The 20072-nt window shown below is 47.5% G+C and overlaps 1 long non-coding RNA gene across 1 annotated transcript; it reads left to right on the forward strand.

Annotated features, from left to right (window-relative positions):
* Positions 1-305: 305 nt before the first annotated feature.
* Positions 306-19153, forward strand: LOC112835697 (uncharacterized). Its single transcript, XR_003211298.2, has 4 exons — positions 306-682; positions 2930-3141; positions 18372-18443; positions 18575-19153. It is a non-coding gene; the product is annotated as an uncharacterized lncRNA (long non-coding RNA).
* The last annotated feature ends 919 nt before the right edge of the window (positions 19154-20072 follow it).

Here is a 20072-nt window from a genome sequence, read left to right on the forward strand (position 1 = left end):
ACTTTGATTCAGTGTGGCTACTAGGAAACTTAAAATGACCCGCGGGGTCTGCATTTCACAAGACGAGGCTACTCTAGAAACTCTGGAAGGAGCTCCAGTGTGTTCTAAGGGTCAGGAAAGTTCCTGAAGGGGAGAGTGGAGGGGAGGATTTCCCCAGAGAAGGAGAGGAGGGCTTTTTTGGGTGGGGAAGCGATCCCCAGCAGAGCAGGGGGCTGGGGCGGCAGGACGTCACCTGGAGTGTGTCAGGTGACTCAGGGGGCACACGGACCCCGGAAGCCACAGTGTGATCTGTCTCCACGCCCTCGAGCCCTCCGGCAGGAGGGGGACCTGCGTTTGCCCTGCAAGTCTCTGGTCCAGACAGTGGCCCGCGCAGCGGCATTTTTGCACCTGGGCAGAAGGTCCAAGAGCAACAGCTCCCGTTTCAGGGCCGAGGCCTTACTGTCCGTTCAGTTTTCTCAAAAATCCTCCCCAGCTGGTTTAATTCCCGCCCGGGTTTCACAAACAAGGAAGCGGAGGTTAACAGCGCGCATGAGGTGACGCCAGGTCAAGAGAAGCAGAAACCGGGACGGCCCCCGCGTCCCCGCCTCTGTCCTCTACGCCACTGCCTCGGCCGGGACCCCGCCCCGGCCCCCCGGCCCAGCCCCGCTTTCCTGGACTCTGCCGGCTGCTCCGGATCCAGCAGGTACAGCCCCGGGGGCCCTGCCCAACACCGCGCCCTGGGCCCCAGGCTGTGGAATGTCGGAGAAGCATCCAACAGCCTGCACTCCAAGTTCCCGGCGGGCTAGGGCCGCTTGGCTTGGGTGGGGTGGGGCGAGAGGGTCCTCGGAGGCGCTGGCTACCCCCTGCTGGCTCCCCCCCTGCGCCCTCCCCCCCCGCCTTCCCTGCTCCGCTCCGGCTCTGCTCCCCGCGGGGCCCGGGGGGCCTCTGCCTCGGGCCCAGCCCTCTGTTTTCTGTTTCACCCTGGCAGGTTCCAGCTGGCATTTAGATCTTATAAATAGCCGCAGCTAGGGTGTGACTCGGGTGGAGACGTGGAGCTGGTACTCCACCCCGAAGGGGGGAAAAAAGCTTATTTAATTCGTTTCTGCACTTGGAAGCCTCTCCCGGTTTCGAAGGCCAATTAGGCGGCAGCTGCCGGGGTTTTTCCTCTCCGCATCCCACCAGGGCCAGCTGGTTCTCGGCGCCCGTGGCCTTCAGCGCTTTCAGGAGGTTGGGTGGGGTGGGCGGGGTCGGGCCCCAGGGCTCTGAAGCGGCCTGGCTGAGTTCGGCTGACTTTGGGCGAGAGCCTGTGGGTGGGGCTGGGCCAGTCTCCACCCAGGACCCAGCCCTTGTCTGTTTCTTCCCCCAGAGGCAGGAATCTGGGCCAAGAGGAAGGTTTTCTTGAGAGAGGGAGATGGAAGCCCCCAAAGTGGTACCCTAACCAGATACCCCCCCACCCCCACCCGAGAGGGTTCTAGGCCTCTTGTCTCCTGGAGAATGTGCATCTCTGCACCGTGCATCTGGTATCCATCCTGTGCTGCCTTGTAGTTTGTATCGGCTCTCAGGAGCTGGGTCCTCCTCAGGGCAGCAGGGATTACGGTGCCCGCCCAGAGTTCCTGGGAGGGTGGCCTGGTTCAACACATGGAAAGCACTGGGCACAGCGCCTGGCACACGGTGAGGGCCCCCAGATGCTCTCACCAGCTTCCGTATTAGGTTGAGATGGAGAGCCAGATAACACTCAAAGAACAGTTCCTGAAGTCTCCAAAGCAACTTCTAGGAAGACCAAAAATAAACTGGAGGGTTTCCAGTTATCAGCCAAATGTTAATATCTTAAGTGATTTTTAAAAATGGAAGCATTAGATAATAAACTGTAAAATGTATATTAATATGTAATTTTTAAAAAAAAAAAAGCATTACAAGATAAAATAATGACAAGAAACCTAAGCAAGTGGGTATGTCAGCAGACAAAAATGTGAAACACCCCAGCACTCATCCTCCAGAGATCATTGTCATTATGAAAACTCCTTGATGTGTGACCTTTTGGCTCCTTTTCTATACATATATTAATTTGCTTGCGTGTGTCTGGGCAGGCAGGGGATGAAGCTCTGATGTAGTTAGTGAAAGAAGCTCTTTGGATATGCTTGGGGCTTATGTGACTGAAGGGGGAGAGATGGACCTGGGGCGTGCAGGGGGTACCACAGACAGAAAAGGGGTGACAAGGAAGGGATGTTATGGCCTTTATCCTCCACCCTCCTTGGAACCAGGCTCGAGTTTTCTCCATGGAGATGGGTAAGGGCCATAGTCTACAGGAAAAGTGTTCATGAAAGACTTTGTGAGACTCTGGGCATAGGTCTCAGCACCCAAATGACAAGCTGTGACACAGAGTTGGGGGGGACAGTCTTGGCACTGTCAGCAGTGGGAGGTTTTGTTAAGGGTCTGTTGGGTGGCCTCCAACAATGATGACTTACTGCAGAGAAAGCCAATGGAGAACTGTGTGTGGTTCCTGGGGCCAGGACGCCGACACCCCTTCACAATTGCCTGGAAATAATGGGAAGATTTCAAAGGGAGGCTCAGGTCCTTCTGTTTGGCAAGGGGAGCTCAGAGTCGTTGGAAGCTGGGCATAAATGTGAATATGATGCCATTATTAAATAATATTGAATCATTTGTATCACTTCGTTAGTAGCTCTTGCATGGTTAATTAGGATGAAAACGCATTATTGATTTGATTATTTTTTTATTCAAGTATAGTTAACATACACTGTTGTATTAGTTTCAGGTGAACAGTATAGTGACTCGACAACCCATACCTCACTCAGTGCTCATGAAGACAAGTGCACTCTTAATTCCCTTCACCTGTTTCACCCATCCCCCCCTATCTCCCTCCCCTCTAGAACCGCCAGTTTGTTCTCTATAGTGACGAGTCCGGGTTTTTTTTTTTTTTTTATCTCCACAGAGTCTATTCCAATGTCTGTTGAACAAGAGTAAGAAGATAAGATTCAAAGCAATTCCCCAGGAATCTTCAGATTCTATCCACTGTGAGACACTACCAGGTATTCAAAGATGGTTGGCTGCCTTTCATTCCTCTGAACTCCGTCCTTCCTTGGCATGATGGAGAAGGAAGAGGAACTCAAGACCCACCTAGTGCAGCATCTTACATCTAATGAGGTACCCAAGTGAGCAAACGATTTGACCTTAACACATCCCTAGTTTCAAGAGCGGGCCAAGACACGTGGCACCTGGGACTACAGCTTTGCCTCCTCCAGGAGCTAGAAATCTGGGGCTCAGGAGAATGTCAGGTGTGGGCCAGGCCCCTGGGAAGAAGCACACCCTCCTGCATAACGAAAAGGCCACAGTCCCAGCTTCACTCTCATCCCCGTGTCTAAAGGGTAGGAGCAACAGAGGAGGAAAACCTACCTACAGAAGCATCAGCCCTTTCTAGGTGATCATAGTGTCTTGCAGGGTGCCTTGGGGGAGCCCCACTGTACAGAATATTCCTTTTGTACATGGTGCCTGTGGGTCACGTTCCTTAGGGAATACCAGGTGAGAGAAAGCCTGGTGGCTGGCAGGTCGTGGGATCACTATGACCTGGGAAAGCCTTTGGGGGCCAAACCTCTTGTTCTCTCTCTGATGGGCCTCCCTTCCCCAACTAGAAAGAGCATCATCCTCTCCTCAGAACACCATTTAACTTCCTCTTCTTCAGAGATGAAGTCTTTATTATCAGATGTCAAGATGTTTTGTACTCAGTCATCAACGTCACTTCTCAGAGAGACAGTATTTTATAACCTGAAGACAGAGAAGAGCATGGAATAGCTGCAGGTAGAGACAGTTGATTTCATTGATGAATTCCATTTCCCCCTCAATGAGTGCCTAGAGAAATCCTTCTTAAGTCTGCTGTTTCCACTGCGACCACCTTGTTCAAGCCAACGTGCTCTCTGAGTTGGACCGGTGCAATAGTTTCATAGTTCTATTTGCTTCCGTTCTTTTTTTTTTTTTAAATATTTTTACAAGTTTATTAATTAATTTATTTTTAAGTAATCTCTACACCCAACATGGGGCTCGAATTCATGACCCCGAGATCAAGAGTTGCATGCTCCACTGACTGAGCCAGCTGGGTGCCCCTATTTGCTTCCATTCTTGACTTTCTCCAGCCATTCTCATCAAAATGATCTTTAAAATAAAATAAAAGGGGGGGGCACCTGGGTGGTGCAGTTGGGTAAGTGTGTGACTCTCGTTTTCAGCTCAGGTCGTGATCTCACAGTGGTGATCTCATGGTTGTGAGATCCAGCCCCTTGTTGGGTTTGGTGCTCAGCTCGGAGTGATTCTCTCCCTCTCCCTCTGCCCCTCCTGCTCCTGCTCTCTCTCGCTCGCTCGCTCTCTCTCTCTAAAACAAATCTTTTAAAAACTTTTTTTAAAGGGGACATCTGGGTGGCTCATTTGGTTGGGCATCCGACTATTGATTTCAGATCAGGTCATGATCTCAGGGTCAGGAGATTGAGCCCCACGTCATGCCTCAGTTTGGGCTTTGAGCTCCTTGGGAATCTGCTTGAGATTCTTTCCCTCTCCCCATCCCCTGACTCTGCACATGCTCTCTCTCTCGAATAAGTAAATACATCTTTAAAAAAATAAAATAAAAAAATACAACTTTAATCTTGCCCTTCTGGATCCCAGCTGGAAAGTCATTGACTGGCTATTTCCCTTCTATCCATTGTTTGCCAATGTGGACTAAACCATTCAAGACCCTGCAGACCGTGGCTTCCGCCACTGAGCTGCAGTGACCCTGGCTGTCTTTCAGATCCTCAAATCTGCATGAGCCTCCCCTCCTGCTCCAGAGCCTTTGCCTGGACTCTTCCCCTCCCTTTCCCCCTTCACCTAAAATTAACTCTTTTACTTCAGATCTCAGCTCAAACCTCACTTCCTCAAAAAGCCTTTCACAGCCTCCAGGCTTGAACAATTTCCTTGAAATACGTTCTCTTAACACTTGGTAGTGTCCCTTCATATCACTTATCAGAGTGAGTGCCTGTATATGTTTCTGGGTGGTTACTTGATATTGACCGGCATTAGTCTGTGTCGCCAGGGGATTATAATTGCCTGAGAATCGGGACTGTGCCTGCTCGCTCTCTATCATATTCTCAGTGCCTAGCACAGAGCCCAACACAAAAGTGCCCAGGGATACTTGCCAGATATGTAGGCTTGGCTCCCTGGAGTTTGTCATCAGCTAGGACAGAAAAAGATCCCAACTTATTCTCCAAAGCCCTCTTCAAATGTCCTCCTCGTTATGATGTTCCCTGTCCGTTCCCCTTTCCTCCCCTCCACCCTGGGCAAAATACAGCTCTTCCAGCACATGCCCCAGCCTGCTCTGTGCTCCTTACTGATCCCTCCTTGGGCTTTTAAAGGAAGACTGGTCTGACCTCCCCTATACTTTCAGCTGGGCACCTCCACCTGGATGCCTGTATCCATGTCTTAGGGCCACTGTAACAAAGTACCAGGAACTGCTTAAAACAACAGAAGTTTATTTTCTCATAGTTCTGGAGGCCAGAAGTCAAAAATCAAGGTGTTGGCAGGGCCATGCTCCTTGTGAAACGTACAGAGGAGAATCCTTCCTTGCCCCTTCTAGATTCTGAGGTTTGGTGTTTCTTGGCTTGTAGATGCATCACTCCAATCTCTGCCTCCGTTGTCACATAGCTGTCTTCTTATAAGGACACCAGTCACATTAGATTAAGGGTCCAATCTACTCCAGAGGACCTCATCCGAACTGATCTGCAGCTACCTTATTTCTAAGTAAGGTCACATTCTGAGCTCTTGGGGGTTTTAACTCGGACGGATCTTTTTAAGGGATACAATTCAACTTGTAACAAGCACATTAGGTAACTCACACTCAGGTCCCAAATCGCCCTCAGTGTCTTCTCCCCAAGCCTACTCATCCCCCTGCATTCCCTCTCTTCACTGGGGCCACTTAATTAGTGGCATCTAGAGCAGAGGGGAAAGTCATTCCTATTTTTCTCCCTCTTCCGTATCTAATTAGTCATGAAGTTCTACTGACTGTCTCTTTAACCTTTCTCGTATTCATCCCCAACGACCCTATTTCAGTTCCTCCATCATCTTTAACCTGGACAATTGTAGGAATCAAACCAGTCTTTCCATCTCCTGTTTCATTCCTTTTCTAATTCATCCCCTATGCTGCTGCATGAGGAATGCACTTAAAAGACAAATATGCGGCGCCTGGACCGCTCAGTGGGTTAAGCGTCTGCCTTGCCTTCGGCTCAGGTCATGGTCCCGGGATCCTGGGATCGAGCCCCCAGTCAGGCTCCCTGCTCAGCAGGGACCCCCCGCTCCTTCTCTCTCGCTCGATCTCTCTCTATCTCAAATAAATAAATAAAATCTTTTTAAAAAATAAAACACAAAAATGACCACCATACTATGTTTAAAACTCTTTAAGAGCTTTGCTTTGCACATACGGTGGTCCAGACTCCTATGCACAGCACAGAAGCTTCCATCATCTTATTCCTATCTTTCTTAACTTTTGCTATTGCCTCTCTGCACTCTCTTCTCTAATCACTTTGAACTATTCTGTTTCCTAAGCTGAGGAAATGGTTTCATGCCTTTGCACTTGTAGCAGAGACATTGACTATATTCATGGAATAGCCACGTGTTCCTGCACATTTCACCACCTGGTGAACTATGGGATTAGTTCTAGCCAATGCAGTGGGAGTGGAAATTATATATATCACCTCCGCGCTGAGGAATTTACCCTCAGTGTGTTACGTGATAGCTTCTGGTGCCCTTTAGTGCCAACTAAAGTGAAAGGCTTACAGAAGATAAAACTCTCACGTGTGCAATCAGGAGGATGAAGTTTAAAAGGAGGTCCAAAAATTACTTTTAACTCAGGCGTGAGTGCACTAGAGTGGAATAAAAGTGGGTCTTGTTAGCAGGAAGTGATGATTTGGGAAATAACATTACACGTGTGTAACACTGCCAGAATGACTATCAAATTAAAATCGTATATATCTGGCTCACTGGAAAAGCACGAAACAGGGATTGTAAACAAAATGCAACTCTCTCTAGGGCACCTGGGTGGCTCAGTTGGTTAAGTGACTGCCTCCGGCCCAGGTCATGATCCTGGAGTCCCTGGATCGAGTCCCGCATCGGGCTCCCTGCTTGGCAGGGAGTCTGCTTCTCCCTCTGACCCTCCCCCACCCCCATGTGCTCTCTATCTCTCAAATAAATAAATAAAATCTTTTAAAAAAAAATACAACTCTCTCTCTCTCTCCATCTGTCTATTATCATTCTGTCCCTGAGAGCCGTAGGGGCCGATCCCCATGTTTTGTGCGGCCCCTCTTGGTCTCCTTAAATTTTATTTGATGGCAGCAGAATCCCTCTCCCTCCAATGTTGACTTGGGCAAGCCGATGGACTTACTGTCATGTTCAGACAACACAAAAATCCTTTGAGTTGCAACAAAATAGCCTCATTTCAGACCTTAACATTCCAAGTCCCAGGTAATAGTTAAAACCCGGAAACCGATTTTGCCTGAAATCTTTTCTCCTCCCTTGGCTCAAACCTGCCTCACCCTGGAAGCCTGCCCTGGGAAAGGAGGCGTGGTCTTTTCCTGGCCTCTCCCTCTGCTCACCTCCTCCCTCTTGCTAGCTGCTCTTTCCCTCCGTGCTTGGAATGAAGCCCAGAAAGGGGAGAGGTAAGGGAATAAGAGAGTTCTCACGTGGCTGGGTGGCCTAAGCCCTTTGGGCCGGCAGCTGGCCTCTGTGGGGTGGCCTGGCAGATGATTAAAGCTGGCTCTGTCACGGACTTTGCAGCGGCCTCCAGCTGGGCCCCCCCCCCGCCCCCCACCACCCGTCTCCTGTGGTTCCCTTGACCCAGGCTGAAGGTCTCTATCCCTCTGGGTGGTCTCATGTGACTTCTTCTCCAGCTCCTGGGATTCTGGGGGTATAATGGCCAGCCCCTTTCTGCTGAGATCTTCTGTTCATGCCTACAGGCCCCAAGACCACCTCACACTGCCCCACACCTGCTCCCTTTCCCACGGGGCCCACATCTGGTCTTGGAACATTCCCCTGGCTTTGCCACCAAAGTCGTATCCACGGCTAGCATTTAAATGTCTCTTACACTGTTCCAGCACTGTGCTACGGACTTGACATTTGTTATTGCAGTTAATGTTCATAACCACCTACGAAGTAGGTAAATCTGGCAGGCCATATCCATGAATGTTTATTTAAAAACTTCTGCCTTAAGGCCTGTTGTCACAAAACACTGCAGGCACATTTCATCTGTCACTGGTTTTGATTACAGACAGAGGAACTGGGCGACTGAGGCTCTAGCTTAGCTTGACCATCAACTCACTACGAGTCTTAGGGCCAGTCAGCAATCTCCCAGTTTCCTTCTCACCCTAAAATTCTGGGACTTAAGAAATAATTCTAGAATAAGGATGTTGCATGTTGGGGTTTCGTGTGGGAGGTGAAAAAGGCTAGTTAGGACCTCAGACACAGAGAAGCCCAGAGAGTCCAGATAGAAGTAACCCTTAAATGTCTGGATCATATCTAAGCTCTGAAGAAATGATATTAAAATGTCTTGAAATCTAGGTCTTTATCATTGTTGTTTCTTTTTATTTTTTTTATTTTTTTTTAAGATTTTTATTTATTTATTTGACAGACAGAGACACAGCGAGAGAGGGAACACAAGCAGGGGGAGTGGGAGAGGGAGAAGCAGGCTTCCCGCCGAGCAGGGAGCCCGATGCGGGGCTCGATCCCGGGACCCCGGGATCATGACCTGAGCCGAAGGCAGGCGCTTAACGACTGAGCCACCCAGGCGCCCCTGTTGTTTCTTTTTAAATTTTATTTATTTATTTGTCAGAGAGAGAGAGAGAGAGAGCGAGCACAAGCAGGGGGAGCAGCAGGCTCCCTGCGGCATTCGATCCCAGGACCCTAGGATCATGACCTGAGCCAAAGGCAAACGCTTAACCGACTGAACCACCCAGGCGCCCCTCACTGTTTCTTTTATAATCCTAATGAGAAGTCTCAACAAAAAAAGAGGTTTCAGCCCATGATTTCAAGAACCTGCAAAACATTTGTCCCTCTGACTCGTTAACTCCACTACCAAAAATAAATTCTAAAAAACAATCAGCAGCACACACAGAGATCTGTGAATGACACTAGTCTGTAGTAAACAACTCCCCTCCTTCAGTGGCTGCTCACGTGACTCCAGAAAGGGTCTCAGGGCGCCCCGAATATAGCAGGGCTCTCTCTCCTCACCCTCGCTGCAGCTGTACATCATAGCACTCGTCAGCATCTGATGTTGTATACGTGTATTTGTTTACCGTTTCTTCCAGCTAAGCCGTTAGCTCCACGAGAGCAGCAGGGGCAGATCCAAATTTAGTGAGGCCTGGAGAGCATATAAATCTGAGGTCCTTGTTCAGAAAAACAATCTAAAAAAATATGAAAATGAATATGGATTTGGAATGAAAAGAAAAAGTCCTCGGAAGGCTCCTCGTTAGCCTTAGAGCAAATCCGCGTCAGAGTGGAAGGGGCGTGGTCTGTCTTGTTCAAAGCTGCATCCCCCGGATCTCGAACAGAGTCCGGCCCCATCGTAGGTGCTCAGAAAATACCTGCAGAACGAAAGAGCGCCTGACGATCGAGAGCTGGTTCAATGAATGAGCTACAGGAGGTAGAAAGAGTTTCCATAACTGGCCCCTAGACACCATCAGTAATCGAAAGAACTGGATTTGAGCGTAGGTCTCTCTTCCTCCTCTCTGGGTTCGTGGCTGCACAACTAGAGTCCATCCCCAGCCTCCCCTGCCGTCGGGGGTTCTGTGACCACGTGACACAATTCTTGCAAGTTAAACGGGAGCAGAGCTCACGGTGCCACTTACCGGCTTGAGGCTTAAGTCCATGGGTATGCCTCCTCCTCACGCCTTCCTTCCACCTGCTGGCTAAAATCTGGACGGGGCGGGGGAGGAGGGGAGTGGGGATTCCGTTTGACAAGATCGTGAGGGGGTTGGCAGCGCAATAACTTGGAAAGAACCAGGGTTCTCAAATGATCATAAAGAAACAGAGCTCCTTCACTGACCAGCACAGTTTACATCAGGATTGTGATGTGCCAGAGAAATAATCTTCTTTGTACTGTAAACCATGGTGTGTGTGTGTGTGTGTGTGTGTTTTAATTTAATTTATTTATTTTAGAGAGAGAGTGTGTGCGCAAGCAGGGAGGGGCAGAAGCGGAGGGAGAAAGAATCTGAAGCCGACTCCGCCCTGAGCCGGAAGCCCTACACGGGGCTCCATCCCACCAGCACAAGACCGTGACCTGAGCCGGAACCAAGGGTGGGCAGCTCACCCCACTGGGCCATCCAGGCGCCCCAAGTCATGGTGTTTTGAGGCCTCTCTGTTATGGCAGTTTAGCCGCACGTTAACTCACATCGTTTTTAAATCCAGGCCCTTTTCATCACGCTGTACTTTCTCCTAGCAACACTACCAGAGGCAGGGAGGGGGATTTACTTACCGTCAGCCTGACAGGGGTCTTGTGGCTATCTCCGGGCTCTTCCTTGTGCTTCCTTCCCAGCTAATAGAACAATGGCTAGCTCTGTGTCCAGTACTGTCCTAAGTACTTTCCATGACATGGCTCATTTAATCCTTACCTTAGGAGCACATAGATTATCTCCATTTCACAGCTGAGTAAACTGAGGTGCACAAAGGTTAAGCACCATAGCTAGTAAGTGAGAGAGTGGGATTTAGAGCCACACCAGCTTGTTCCACTGCTTACTCTCCCAGCCACCATGGTACGTTCTTCTGACCCTCTTGCTTCATATCTTTCTTTTTTTTTTTAAGATTTTATTTATTTATTTGAGAGAGAGCATGAGCAGGGGGAGGGGCAGAGGGAGAGGGAGATGCAAACTCCTGGCTGAACATGGAGCCCAGGACCTTGAGATCATGACCTGAGTGGAAGTCAGATGCTTAACTGACTGAGCCACTCAGGCACCCCTTGCTTCATTTCTTTTGCTGTCTTCCTGTCCTTCAGCTCATTCAATTCTCACCTTGTGAAGAGGCCAGTAGAACACCAGATGTCCATAAAGAAAAAGAAGTTTCTGTGTGTCCGCCCCCCTTCTTCCCCCCCATCAATGGTTCTACCTTTTATGTCCCTTCGGTATCTTCCTATGGTGTTGGGAACTCTAGCATTTGGGGCGTGCCATTTGGTACAAATCACCAGTATTCCATCAGGCACCCTGGGCACAGTGAAGAGAGCCCTGAACTGGGAGCCCGAGGTTCCGTCTCTGGCCTGGCTCTGCCATGGGTTGGTGTGCAACCTTGACAATGGCACTCTTCTCTGTGCAGTGACAAAGAGGGATGATCCCTAAGGTCCCAGTACTCTGAAATCGATACCCTGTGAGTCGTTCCTTCTTTGGCCCACTATCTGTCTGCTGGTACTGCTGGTCTGCCTGTTTGCAGAAGGCCAAGGAGCAGGGATCAGCTCCATACTTGGGGTTTTGGAGGGACACCACGTGGTTTCACTGGATTTAGAGATGAAAAAGGAGAAGATGAGGGTGAGTCAGACCCTGTCGGTTTCCCAGCAGTCCTGCTATCTACAGGCTCCAATGTCTCCCGCATATACAGATGCAAATGAAACAGGATTCAAGAGCAAGAGTGGGGACAAGGAAGCTTCTGGGCTTGAAGAGGGAACCTGAGCCCAACCGACCAGTGAAATGGTCCCCAGCCTGGAATCCTAGTTTCCCTGCAAGTTGGGATCGAATGGCCTCCAGGAGACTAATGGACGAAGGTGGCGCCAGTGCCTCGGAACTGCTGCCAATCATGGCAAAATGAGTATCTTCTGAAGGAGGGAGATTGAGCAAGAAGAAGAATTTGAGGATGTGTGAATGAATAAATAAGGGAAAAGGCAACTTTCCCTTCGCAAAGACCTTTGAGCAATCAAACAGAAAAGGCATTCAGCTCTCCAGGATGGACACCACCCCCCACCCCCCGCCCCCTGCCACCACTACTTCATGTTGATTGGTCGTGGCTGGAACACATGTAGGTTATGGGAAACCTTTGAGTCTGGCTGCTCAAATGGCTCCTTCCTGATTTTACCAGAGTCCCCCTTCTGGAAATTACTTGCACATGGTTTGATAGAGTTATCAGTTCTGGGCTAAGAAAATGGCAGCCAGGCCCCATTTGGTCATATGATGAGCAGTGACAGGAAAAAACAGGGAAGAGATAAAACCTTAAACAGGGTGGGCCTCCGCCAAAGGCAGGGTGTCTAGTGCTCTTTTGCTTTCTCAACAAAATTACGAAATTGAGCGCCTTGACTATTCGCGCCTCGCTCACTCTGTTGAGTGGGTGGCATAAGGGAGGAGGAGGCGGTGACAGGAAAGGACATGGGGCTCTGAGAGGTCAAGAGCTGAGGGACAAGGACCGTGAATTCAGAGCAAAGGGGCATCGGAAGGAGCAAGTCTGCATCATGTTTAGCTAACTTCTTTCTAACAAAGGAGAAATTCTGTGCAGTCATGGATGATCTGCAATTCAAAGAGCCAGAGCCAAACTGAGTTGAGAATATGCTTTGTGTGGAAAGGCATTCATAGTATCGACGCCCCACATACCTCCCAGCCAAGGGAAGTTGTCCGCTACCTTTGAGGACCTGTCAATGACACGGGTCCCTCGGTGCCGCCACTTTCCCCTCTCCCCTCCTCTCTCCCTTTCCTCTCCCCTCTTCCTCCCACACTGGTTGCGAGTCTGTCACTTCAATTCAGCCCGGCCATCTGGAACCTTCCCTCCGAGACAATATTCCCCACCTCAAATTAAAAACGGCCCTTTCCTACTTGATGGGAGCCCCGGTATCAGGACGGTTGAGGACGAGTGCTGAATGGCAGTGTAATGTGGAGATTTCCTGGGGATTTCAATTCCTTGGCTCCCCCTACCCTTTCATGATAAAGGTTAATCAGAGGGGAATGGAAACAACACACAATCTTATGAGAAATGAGGAATGGGTCAGATGGAACCCACAGAGACTGGCTGAGATTTCAATTTTCTTACTGTAATGAAAACTGCATTTCCATTAACTGCTGCAGTAGAAATTACTTACCGGCGGTCACCTGTGATAGCATCATCCTGTGGGTCACGTGGGGTGCACGGGTGCTGCGGAGTGGGGTGGGGGGGGAATGGTTGCTGAGGCACGTTCTCATTATCACCTTCCACACCGTCCTCGGGAGGCTGCAGATGAGCAAAGGCGGTGCTTTTGTGTGGAAAAAGAGGCCCAATTCATACTATCATGGTGATTTAAAAACTGTTTCCTTCTCCTACCCTTTTTCTGTGACCTTCCCTTCCCTGATTTGAATTTGTGGTTTTCTGCATGTGTTCTGCAGGACGCCTGATATAGGTCAATCATAGTAAATGACCGTGTTATGTTCCAGGGACCTACTCTGAGCCAGGCAGTGGACCCCGTGCTTCATTTACTTCTCCCTCATAGTTTTGTTTCTTTTGTTTCTTTTTTCTTTTCTTTTTTCTTTTCTTTTCTTTTCTTTTCTCTTTCTTTTCTTTTCTTCCTTCCTAAGATTTTATTTATTTATTTGACAGAGAAACAGTGAGAGCAGGAAAACAAGCAGGGGGAGTGGGAGGGGAGAAGCAGGCTCCCTGCTGAGCAAGGAGCCCAATGAGGGGCTCGATCCCAGGATCCTGGGATCATGACCTGAGCTAAAGGCAGATGCTTAACCCACTGAGCCACCCAGGTGCCCCTCCTCATAGTTTCCACTTCCCCACACACCAGAGATTGTCCCCCAGCGCTCACCTCTCCCTTCTTCCTTGATAAATATAACGCCACATTTTTTTTAGCTAGGTACATGGATTTCTATGAGAAGGCCACAGAGCACAGCCTCCCTTGTGGCTACCCGTGCCTGTGTGGTCACTGTGTTGTCAGCAAAAGTGTTGCATGCAATTCTGAGGCAGTGTCCTAAACAGGAAGAAGCATGCCCCTTATTGTCTCTTCTTTTCTATGCCAACTGGAATGTGGACATGATAGCTGGATGTGAACAGCCATATTGGACCATGAGGTGGAAGTCACTTACTGGAAATGGTAAAGCAACAAGAAGGAGCTGCAGTCCCTGATGATTGTGAAGGAGAATGTTGAGGGTGTTTGTCACTTGCAGCTGAACCTGTCCTACCAGAAATACCCTGTAAGAAGGTAGTAGAATGAGGTGTTGGAGAATAGAGGCCTCGGGGGTCAGACATACCTGCGTTAAAATCCTGTCTCTTCCATGCATACTAGCTTCATGATCTTAGGCAAATTACTTAGCTGAGCTAGGTCTGATTCTTCATTTGCAAAATCAGTATAAGTAAAAAATAAACAAAATGGATTGGGGGAAAAATTAAATTATAGAATACACTTAAAATTTTCAGCATCGTACCTGACACATGTTAAGTGCATGACAAAGGATAGATATTATCATTCTAATATTATAAGTGAGGAAACAAACCTCGACGAAGTTAGGAAACTTCTCCAAGGCCATGGACACAGATAAACAACAGACAGTATATTAGACCTGGAAGCTCCCAAGGCTTGTGATTTTTCCATGACATTGACCACCATGGATGCCCAGATGTCACCATGAAAAACAAGGGAAAAAAGTTAACTGTTTTTCATACTTGCTAGTGAACACACACACACACACATACACACACACACTACACACTTTAGGTAGCTCAGCTCATTCTTTGAATGTAAAATTATTAGTTTTACAAAAGAATCTACTGAAACAGAAATGTTTGTTTGCATGAATATGTGCCAATATCAGTAGGTACAAAGTTTCTGGCAAGCTGCGCTGTTGTCTGCAGACCCCTCAGGGTCACTGGCTGGTGATCAGTCCCCTGTGACATTTCTGCATTTCCTTGCGTCCACCCTGAGCTCGAGCTCATTTTTTCACTTGCAGATGAGTTGAACTCAGAGATCCCGGTCCTTCGTATTTCCAGCCTGTGCCGGCGGTGTCCTTCCTGCCCAGACCTTCTATCAGACCAGGGCTGAGGTTTGGACAGGACTGTTTTATAGCAACTGAGGGCTCCTAACAGCAAGGGTGAACTCAGTGGCCCATAAGTCGAGGTGGATGATTTGAGGAGGCAGGGACTGTAGAAAGTCAGGGACTGCGTCTGTTCTGTCCACTGATGCATCTCTACTCGGAAGGGCTTAATCAGCACGTAGTGAAGCACATTTGGTTGAATGAGAGCTCTCAGGATCACCATGTAATAAACCATCTTTGATAAATCAAGCCACTGAGCTGATGCTCACAGGACTCCCCCTCGGGGCCTGGGTAGAGGGGTCACTCGTCCAGCTTTTTCCCCAGCACCCAATCCCACCACTCCAATAGCACTCCTGCTTTCTTCTAGGGAGCTTCCCACCACAGGCTGCTTTTTTGGAGGGCAGGCCGTAGAGGGAAGTGCCTGCTCTTAGAAACCAAAGGGGCCAGATCCTCTCTCTGGGAGCTTTGAATTTGCACAACCATTGCAAGAATGTGGGATGGTTAGAGGCCATTCACTGCAGGACCAGTGCGCAGACCGCACGCCTCTGCTCTGAGTCTCCTCTGGCCTCGCCTTTACCAGCTGCCTTAGTCCCTGCCCACATTCCCACCCTCGACTTCCAACCTCCCACGGAGTCTGATGTGCCATAAAGTCTTTGAATAATCCCCAGCTTTGTTTCTTAAAATAGCTTTCAAGCAACATTGCAAGAGAGATTTTGCTGCTAATCTTTGTCTTCCCTGATAGACCTCAAGATTATTTGGTAAATTTCCAAATAGCAACTTGGGAGCAGCAGAGAGAAGTTGTACGGTCAGGGCCAATATTTTTCAATTTGAAATATGGAGAGCCAAGTAATAGGAGAAGGTGACAGTGACTATTTCTGAAATGATTATTAGAATCGACTCTTTGGCACTGAAAAAGTTGGAAAGAAGTGAGTTGAAAACTGGATCCATGGCTCAACCCAGTGCCAAACACCTAATTTTACAATTGTTGATGCATTTTTCTCATCAAGGAAGAATGTACTTTGGCAGGTTTCTCCTCCCGCCGCCCCCCTCCCCGGCCGCCCCGCCCCACAGAATGGTCATTTTCATGAGGCCTCTTCACATGTTGTGATGATTCTGGGTCATTTTCTCAAGTTTGGAACTGTGGATGTGGCCATGACTGTTTCCAGACAGAAAACAGTGGAATCCTGGAAAGAGCTGAAGAAATGATCAACTGTGATTTCGTACTTTGATCCAACTGAATGAAGAAAGCAGGTCCTTTGAGTTTTACACATCCATGAAAGCAATCAGGCTCTCCTATTCTCCCCTCTGAGTGTTCTCCGAAAAGAATGCACTTGCATTTTTTAAATTATATCAGAAAATATGTTTCTTTGGTCTTTATATCTTAAAAAGAATGATTTTGAGAATCAAGTTTCACACGCCAATTTTAATAGTGTAATTTCTGTTGGAGTAATTAGCTCCCTTCTTCCTCATCTTTTTCTGAATCCACTGGAAAAAGTAAAAAGATAAAGGAGGGAGGCCGAGAGACACCAAAATAACATCTTTCCTATTGATAAGACCGACATTGGAGAAAGTGGAATATATCTGTGGGCAAATGGACTTCCTAATCCTGAGCCCACATATTGGCCAGACTTGCCCATCTGGCTGCAGACAGAGTCAGACCACTGCTACCCTCCACACAGGGTAGGCGTGGAGAGCTTTATTGCTATGCTTGCCGTGGGTTTGAGAGCCACCTAGATCATGTTTTCTCTGGTATTTCCTAAAAAGAAGACACAGGAAGGGGCTGGGCTGTGCATGCTTTGTTTCTTCTCACAGACTCCCCGATTAGGTAAGTCCCTGTGCTGTCCTGAGGAGGAGTGAGTGAGGGCTTCAGGGAGATGCTACGCTAATGAGGCTCACAGCGCAGGGAAGGGAGCTCCTGAGTAGGAAGAAGTAGCTTCCCTGTGAAAGTCTTCAGGGACAAAATCTATTGCAGTCAGCATTTTTTACTTACCAGTTTTGGTTTCTATCCCTCTCTCCTCCTCACTGCCCCTTGAACATTCTAATTTGAGCAAGAGGGGAAAAAAAAAACTGCATAGGAAAAAAAAAACACTGGAGACCCGGGTCCTGGTTGGGCTGGTGGGTAAGTCATGGGGGCTCTCCGGGTCTTGTTTTCCTCCAGCCTGAAGGTATAGAAGAGGTGGTTCCTTGCTAAAGCCAGTGCTATGGTCTGGCTCCATACTTTTCCTTCTGGGAACCTTCCCTTCCCCTGTATTTTTCAACTTCTTTTCTACCCCCCGCTGGCTTCCCTCCATAGGCTTTTAGACATTTACAGATCTTGCCCACTTAAAAACAATATCCTCACTTGACCCCTGCCCTTTCTAGCAACTTCCTTATCTCTGTATCTTCATTTTTTTTTTAAATAAAGAAACTTTTTCAAAATGTTGTCAGAATGTGCTGCCACCTTCATCTACCCCTCAAAACAGACTGGCTTCTGGCTTCTAGCTTTATGATACCCCCAAGTGCTTCTTGCTAAGTTGGTCACTCATCTTTTACAGCTCAATCCAGTGGACATTTTGGTTCTCGTTGTACTTGATTTCTCAGCATTATTTGACACTGCTGACCAGTCCCTGCTCTTCAGAAATCACATTTCCCTTCGTTTTCCTGACACAACACTTTCTTGGTTATCTGCTTCTGAAGGCTCATGTCCTTCTAGTCAGCTAGATCTTAGAGTTCTGCAATACCCAGGTCCTCTCTAGATTTCTCTTTATTCTCTTTCACTAAAAAAATGATGAGACAGTTTACTTATTCAACAAATTTTTATAGGCACCACTATGTGGTAGGCACTATCTTAGGCATGGAGAATTCAACAGTAGAAAAAAAAATTCCCTGCTCAGATAGAGCTCCCACATTCTAGAGGGAGAAGAGAGTCAATAAAGAAATAAGAAAATGAGTATGTAATATATGAGGTGGTGACCTTGCTATGATGAAAAATAAGTTGAGGTGAGGGAATGCATATTTGTGTGTGGGGAAGCAGTACTATAGTTACATAGAAGGGTCAGGGAGGGCAGAGTTCTGAAAGAACTGAGTGACTGGAAGAGCTTGAGAAGGATTGGTGTTAATTTTTCTTTAAATATTTAGTAGAATTCACCTGTGAAGATATCTGGTCCTGGACTTTTTTTCATAGGGAGGTTTGATTACCGATTCACTCTCTTCACTTACTATCGGTCTGTTGTGGTTTCTGTTTCTTCTTGAGTCAGTTTAGGTAATTTGTGTGTTTCTGAGAATTTGCTATTTTGTATAAATTATCAAATTTGTTGGTGTACAGTTGTTCATAGTATTCTCTCCTAATACTTTTTATTTCTTTACAGTTGGTTGTAATGTCCCCATTTGCATTTCATTTTATTTCATTTTTTTCTTTGTCAGCCTACCTAAAGGTTTGTCAAGTTTTGACGTGTGTGACTGAGCCATGGAGTTGTCTAGTGGCTAGCATTCTAGGTGAGATGACAAATAATACCAGCTAACACATACTGAGAACTTGCTGTGCATCAGGCATTTATTCCAAGTGCTTTACCCAGGTGGTAAGTGTAATAATTCATCATCTTCTTCTTCTTCTTCTCACTTTCCAGATGGGGAAACTAGGGCACAGGGAGAGGTGAATGTCTTGTGAAGATCCAATGGCTAACGGGGCAGAGGTGTGGTTCAAGTCAACCGTTTGACTCTAGGACCCCATCTTTACCTCCACACTCTTACTTTCCCAGACTGTGAGTCCAGTGAAAAGAAATTATCAGAATATCAAAACAAAGACAATAAAACAAAACCTCATCTCATAGATCTCAGTATATAATTTTTCTCTTTTTAGAACTATCTGAGGAATATGTCATTTCCAGCTTGGAGTAAGAAATGGTACAATAATTTTACCACCTAATTTTACTCCCTAGCTGGTTCCAGGATATTAATAACTAGAGTTGGACCATCCCTGCTACATTTTGGTTGTTAAAAATCCCCAGCTATTTTCCAATATATGCCATTTTATAGAATATATTTTTCCCAAGTATTTTTTCCTTTCTGGGGAAACAAAAGCATGTTTTAACAGCACACAATCCATATGCTTCTGATTTACTTGTACTCAAATCTCAAAAGTGTTGCTTTATAAGAGTTATTTTATTCCTCTTCAAACTGACTTGAATAAAAATTTCTTAACATTTTCCTCCTCTTTTATTTTTTTAAAAGATTTTATTTATCCGACAGTGAGAGACACAGCGAGAGAGGGAACAGAAGCAGGAGGAGAGGGAGAGGGAGAAGCAGGCTTCCCGCCGAGCAGGGAGCCCGATGTGGGGCTCGATCCCAGGACCCTGGGATCACGACCTGAGCTGAAGACAGACGCTTAACGACTCAGCCACCCAGGTGCCCCCATTTTCCTCCTCTTGAACACTAAGGGGTATTTTGCTAAGTAAAGAATATTCTGATAACACCATAACTTGATTGGTTCAAAACCAAAGCCAGGGCTTCTTAAAAGGCCCTGGAAAGACATGCTTCCCCATCCATAGCTAAATCGTGGGATGATTCAGAACCTCTAGGCAGCTAATGGCATAGGTTAAGGATGCTGATGGTTCCAAAGACACAAAAGAGTTTTTAATCATTGGCCATTCCTATGCACCCCACAGTGGGATTGTAAGTATTTTTTCTTCTCTGTATAGAAAAAAAAAGGTGAGTGGGAGAAGAAATTTCTCTTGTCAGCTTGAGCTTTAAAAAGAAGAAGGAAGTATGGGATGAGTGGATGTTTTTAAGCTCAGGCATATGTTAGAGGGGGAGGAAATGAGACTGAGTGAGAAACAAAGTGCTGACGCTGAGGATCCTCCGTGGCCTCAGGATGACCCAGGAATCTCATCAGTTCCTATAACAAACGCCACATGCTAAGAGCATGTTTTGTCAAAGAAGCATCAGCACTGAGTGAAATCAGCAGAATTAGGAGTGGTGCCAACCAGGGCTCCTCTGTAAGGTGAGAAACCAATTTCCCTTCATCCATCCATCCATCCATCCATCTATCCATCCATCCATCCATCCATCCATCCATCCATCCATCCATCCTTCTACCCATCTGTCCATCCATCCATCCATCATCCA

This window comes from Callorhinus ursinus, unplaced genomic scaffold (assembly GCF_003265705.2).
Source record: "Callorhinus ursinus isolate GAN/ISIS: 27379988/994484 unplaced genomic scaffold, GSC_fseal_2.0 scaffold4, whole genome shotgun sequence".
Taxonomy (NCBI): domain Eukaryota; kingdom Metazoa; phylum Chordata; class Mammalia; order Carnivora; family Otariidae; genus Callorhinus; species Callorhinus ursinus.